This window comes from Lactuca sativa, chromosome 6 (genome assembly GCF_002870075.4).
Source record: "Lactuca sativa cultivar Salinas chromosome 6, Lsat_Salinas_v11, whole genome shotgun sequence".
NCBI classification, from domain to species: domain Eukaryota; kingdom Viridiplantae; phylum Streptophyta; class Magnoliopsida; order Asterales; family Asteraceae; genus Lactuca; species Lactuca sativa.
The window spans coordinates 21,910,937-21,916,363 of NC_056628.2; the positions used below are offsets into that span (position 1 = coordinate 21,910,937).

Consider the following 5,427-nt stretch of genomic DNA (forward strand, 5'->3'; position numbering starts at 1 on the left):
CAGAAATGAGGCCATCATGTTCCTTATATAGGAGACTCACCCCAAATTAGGGTTGCATTCTGGGCCTAGTACGCCCGGCGTACTCACGGGTACACCCAGCGTACTGGGTGGTCTCCACGTTGCATGCACGCTGACGAGTACGCTATGCCTACCCTCAGGTACGCCCTGCATACTCGTTCCTAACTCTTTTTTAATTAAGGCCAATAATGACACTAGCCCAAAAGATTAAGGTTCTCAAGGTATAACTGGACTCGGGATTTTACAATTTTTATTATGGTTATCACATCACTACTGAAGGTGATACAAGTTTGGAACTTGGTTGATAATGTACCAGGTCGTAAGACAGTTGAGTGCAAATGGATCTTCAAGAAGAAGACCGACATGGATGGGAAGGTGCACACTTACAAAGCGCGACTGGTGGTGAAGGGCTTTACTCAAACTACGGGAGTTGACTATGATGAGACCGTCTCACCAGTAGCTAAGATTAAGTCTATTAGGATTCTGCTAGCCATAGCTGCATTTCATGATTATGAAATATAGTAAATGCATGTCAAAACCGCTTTCCTTAATGGAAAGTTGTCTGAGGATGTTTACATGGCTCAGCCAGATGGTTTTGTCGATGCAAAGTACCCTAATAGAGTGTGTAAGCTTGAGAAATCCATTTATGGATTGAAACAAGAATCTCGCATATGGACTCTTTGCTTCGATGAGAAAGTCACTACAAGAAAAATAGCCTTTTACGACGCGCAAACCACGACACTCATTGATTTATGTTACGCAATGGAGAGTGACGTTAAAAAGGTGTCATCTCTTCAAAAAATTTAAGGATAGAAGACACGCATTATTGCGCGCCCTTAAATTAGTGTCTAAAAAAAAACACGGAGGGCACCTATAATAAATTACACGTCGTCTAAGGATGTCGCTTTATAATTTTTAATGGAACGCGTGTTCCATCCTTTAACAGTAGGGGGAAATGAAATTCTGAAAAAATTAAAAATCCCGCCTTCCTTTTTTTTCTCCTTTCCCTCTTGCCCAAATTATGGACGCTCCTTCCTTCCCCCTCCTGCTGCCTACTTCTTCCCTCACTTCTACCTACTGGAACCACCATATCTCCCACTCGATGTTGAAATTGTTAGAAAAAGCCCTAATTATACTCTCAAGTCTAAATACAGAAAAAATAGAAGATGGTGAAGAAGTAGCAGTAGAGGAAGTGGATGATGAACAGTCGAAAATGGAAGGAATGGCATCAATAGCGTTGTTACTAGATGGGTCAATCTCGGGTCATTTTGTTCAGCTTCCCGAGTCCGTTTATTACCAGGTGGGTCAATCTCGTCTTTTCGTCTCGACTTCATATCTCTCTGTAAAGCAACCGACGACCCCCACACCACCATCTGCAAACCCTAAGCCATCGTCACTACCATTGAACCCTAAAAACTCATTCACACTCCACTAGATTGGGCTCTCATTAATTGGAAATCCGCGCTGAATTTCTTTCTACCCATGGACACGATTTTCAATAATGCGATAACAAAAACGATTACGAGCCATGAGAGAGCGTACACTAAGATTGATTTATCGTTTTGGACGACTTTGAGGTGGTAAACGATACTGTATTGGTAAATGAAGAATCGGAGAGAAAGGAGGATTTCCGTCAGACAACCGACTGTACCGGTGGATCGGAGGTGGTCCTGTTCTTCCTCCCACCATGATTCCCAGCTTTTGTTCGCCGGAACACCGATTCCACCGTGGTTTCTGATCCACGCTGACCAGTCGTCCCAGTCTTCAACGATTTTCTGCCCTTCTTCAATCTTGAGTACACGGTGTGTGCTTATTTTTTCTGCTCAAATCCCAACTTCCACTTCAGATTTACAGTATTTTTCTATATTTTTTTCTTCATAAACATGCTGATTTATCCCATTCTATACCTAAACTTTGATGTTATGAATAGGGTATCAATAGGGCTAGGGTGGAGCAAATGGAAGACCGGTTAAAGGAAGACATATTGCTAGAAGCTGCAAGGTATTCTTTTTAACATGTTTCTGTGTTTGATATCCATTTTCTTATCATCTCAATACCTATCTCGATTACAGATATGGAAATAAGATCCTAGTAACTGATGAACTACCAGATGGTCAAATGGTGGATCAATGGGAGCCAGTCACACCGACTCTGTCAAAACATCACTACAGGTTCACCATACTATGAAATTAAATGTTCATTTTGAATATCTGTTTCATAATTCCTTTCACTATTGTAGGTCTATTTAGAAATCCAAACAAGAAAATTCCTTGTTGACTACGAACGCATTCCAGCAACAGATGAAAAATCACCCAAGGAACATGATTTTGATACGTTGGTGAGTGTTATTTTCATTTAACAAAATGAAAATATTTAACTTAGATTATACTTTATATATGATTTGTGTTTTATGATCTTTATAGGTTGATAGAATTTCAAGAGCTGATCTTAAGACAGAAATAATCTTTAACTGCCAAATGGGGCATGGGCGTACTACCACAGGGATGGTCATTGTCACATTGATCTATTTAAATCGAATAGGAGCTTCTGGTACTTTTTTTTTTGTCTCTGTGAAGTTTATGTTTTATGATTGCATGCTTTTATAGTATGCAAATGAACCTTTTTCCTTATAAATTTCCCATTACAACAACATTCTTGAGTAACTTCTTTTTGATTGACATGGTTTTAGGGTGGTGTTGAAGGCAAATGACAGGTGGATAAAGTGATTGACAAGTGTGCCTCGATGCAGAACTAAATCTGCTTTAGGGCGGGTTCCTAGTCTATGGTGTTACAAATCCAACTGTGGAAAGAATTAAATCTGTTATGCAAAGAATAGGTAGCTTTAAAGGTGGCCTGGGTAGACCCGTCTTTTGGCACAACATGAGAGAAGAACCTGTTATTTACATTAATGGAAAGCCCTTTCTGCTTCGTGAGGTTGAAAGACCCTACAAAAACATGCTCGAGTATATGGTATATAATAATAATCCTCTCTCATTTTTAATGTTTATTATTTAAATATACTCAAGTGTCAAGTGGTTTAATGTAGGGAATTTACTGTGAAAGAGTGGAAAGAATGGAAGCTCGACTGAAAGAAGATATTCTCAAAGAACCTGAACGTTATGGATGTAAGGTATCTACCTAATACCTTGCTGCAACCTTGTTGCCTAAGAACAGAAAACAAAACAGAACAGGAAGAAAAAAAGGAAAAAAAAACTACATGGCTGGCAACAGGTGATAACAGGGGAAGAAAAAGATGGGATTTTTTATTTTGCTTGGTGGAAAAGAAAACTTTTATTGCTGAAAAACTTCTTTCTAAATACCTATAACGTAGCATATTTATACTAAAAGAAAAAGAGTTTGACTCATAGTCTAAAACCGGGAAACAAAAATAATAAAAGCATTTTCCTAAAATGCCCCTGTGGGCTTTTTCCTGAATTACGCCAACAATGGAGGTGATATTATGGCAATTCACGAACTACAATCATATTTTATTACAAAAACTTAATTAAATTGGAACTTTCCCAAAATATCCCTGAGGCTATTTTTGTCCCCAATTCTCAGGGGACGGAATAATGATGGATGGTCAAGCTAAAATTTGGTTTTGAATTTAATTTGGTATAAAAATGACAGGTTTGATAATGGTAGATGGTCAAGATACAAGAACTTTTCAAGTCCATTTGGAATATTACACTACAGATACTATTCTCTCTTTATTTCAGAACTTCTTACTTCTTCGTCTTATTAACTTTTTCATCTTATAATATGTTTGGATGCTGCTACATTTTAATACTGTCTGGAGTATATTATATTTGTTATTTGTGATAATAGCAGCTGGTTTTGTTTGTGATGGGATTAGTGTAAATTTTTGTCTGTTTTGTTGTTTTCTGGATGATAGCTAGGTACCTAAAGCATTGTTTAAAGGTGGACCAGTAGTCTACATGTCATTGCATGTCATTGCATTCTCACTGTTACCTATCAAAGTACTGAGGTAAATATTATGATTTTTTATATTAATTTTCTTACTTTCTAAAATTATTAGTGTTTTTTTTCTGAGTTATGATTGAAAAACAGTGAACTAGGGTAAATTTTATGAATTATGATATTAGTTTCTGAAAATATATAATTAGGGCATCATTATGTCTTATTGCCCCGGGCAACATATTTCTTTGGACCGGCCCTGGGTCCTTGCATTGCAATTGCCTATTTATCGGTTCTAAAGGACTGTGAGATTCATTGCTTTCATGAAGGATTGGAAGTCAAACGACTTGGTGGTCTCCATGTCATTGGGACATCTTTGCATGAGTCCCGAAGAATTGATAATCAGGTAACTTTGCATCAATATTGTGTTTTAAGGTTTTACATAAATTTAGCATATACTTTCAGACTCACTTTTTTAATTTATTTCTTGATTTACAAAGCTTCGTGGCAGAGCAGGAAGGCAAGGAGATCCTGGATCAACACGCTTCATGGTCAGGTAAGTTCATTTAAATGATTTTTATAAAGTTTAAAGTCAATCCTTTCATCTGGACAAAATTCTTCATGTTAAATTACGTAATAGTCCTTGGAGTAGTTGACATGAACAATTTTTTTTTTGTTAGAATGATTCCATATATATGTGCAAGCAAGCACATGCCTTGTGAAAAAGGGAAATCTATTCTAGTCATTCTCTTTAACAAGGCAACCTTAAAGTTGATTTTTTAAACCTGATGTTTAAAACTACATTGAGTGTGAGATAGAAGTTTATGCAGAGAAGGAAAAAGATAGAAGTTTTTGAGGATGTTGCTGATGAAAAAGATAGAGGTTCTTTAGGATGCTGCTAATGAAGTTTATGCAGAGAAGGAAAAAGATAGAAGTTTGTTGGCACATAGTAAGCTAGATAATTAATGCAATTGTATATAAATGAGTTCATTTTTTTATAACATTTACTCACTATTGGAATAATTATTTGTATTTGACATATTAGTGAAATGAATTATATTTGTTATTTATGGTATTTTATTTATTATTATGAGATTTCTAATGTATTATTTAATATGAAAAATTAGTAAATCTATAAATAATATTTTTTTTTAAAACATTTAAAATTATGATACGCAAAAATGTGTGTCATCTTTATTTATGACATGACCTTTCTTGACAGGGGCTTCCTTGATACGCATTGCGTGTCATAAACACGCGCGTCGTAAGGTTACGACACGCAAATGCGTGTCGTCTTCCTTTATGACAGGGCCTTCCTTGATACGCATTGCGTGTCATAACCGCGCGTCGTAAATGTGCGTCATAAATGCGCGTCGTAAATGCGCGTCGTTTATAGACGACACACAAAAGCGCGTCATCTCTCTTTATGACAGGGCCTTCCTTGACACGCATTTGCGCGTCGTCTGAGCGTTTTACGACGCGCAATGAGCG

The 5,427-nt window shown here is 37.0% G+C and overlaps 1 long non-coding RNA gene across 1 annotated transcript; it reads left to right on the forward strand.

Annotated features, from left to right (window-relative positions):
• Positions 1–3,958: 3,958 nt before the first annotated feature.
• Positions 3,959–5,011, forward strand: LOC128126584 (uncharacterized). The gene is made up of 2 exons (XR_008224551.1): positions 3,959–4,342; positions 4,437–5,011. It is a non-coding gene; the product is annotated as an uncharacterized LOC128126584 (long non-coding RNA).
• The last annotated feature ends 416 nt before the right edge of the window (positions 5,012–5,427 follow it).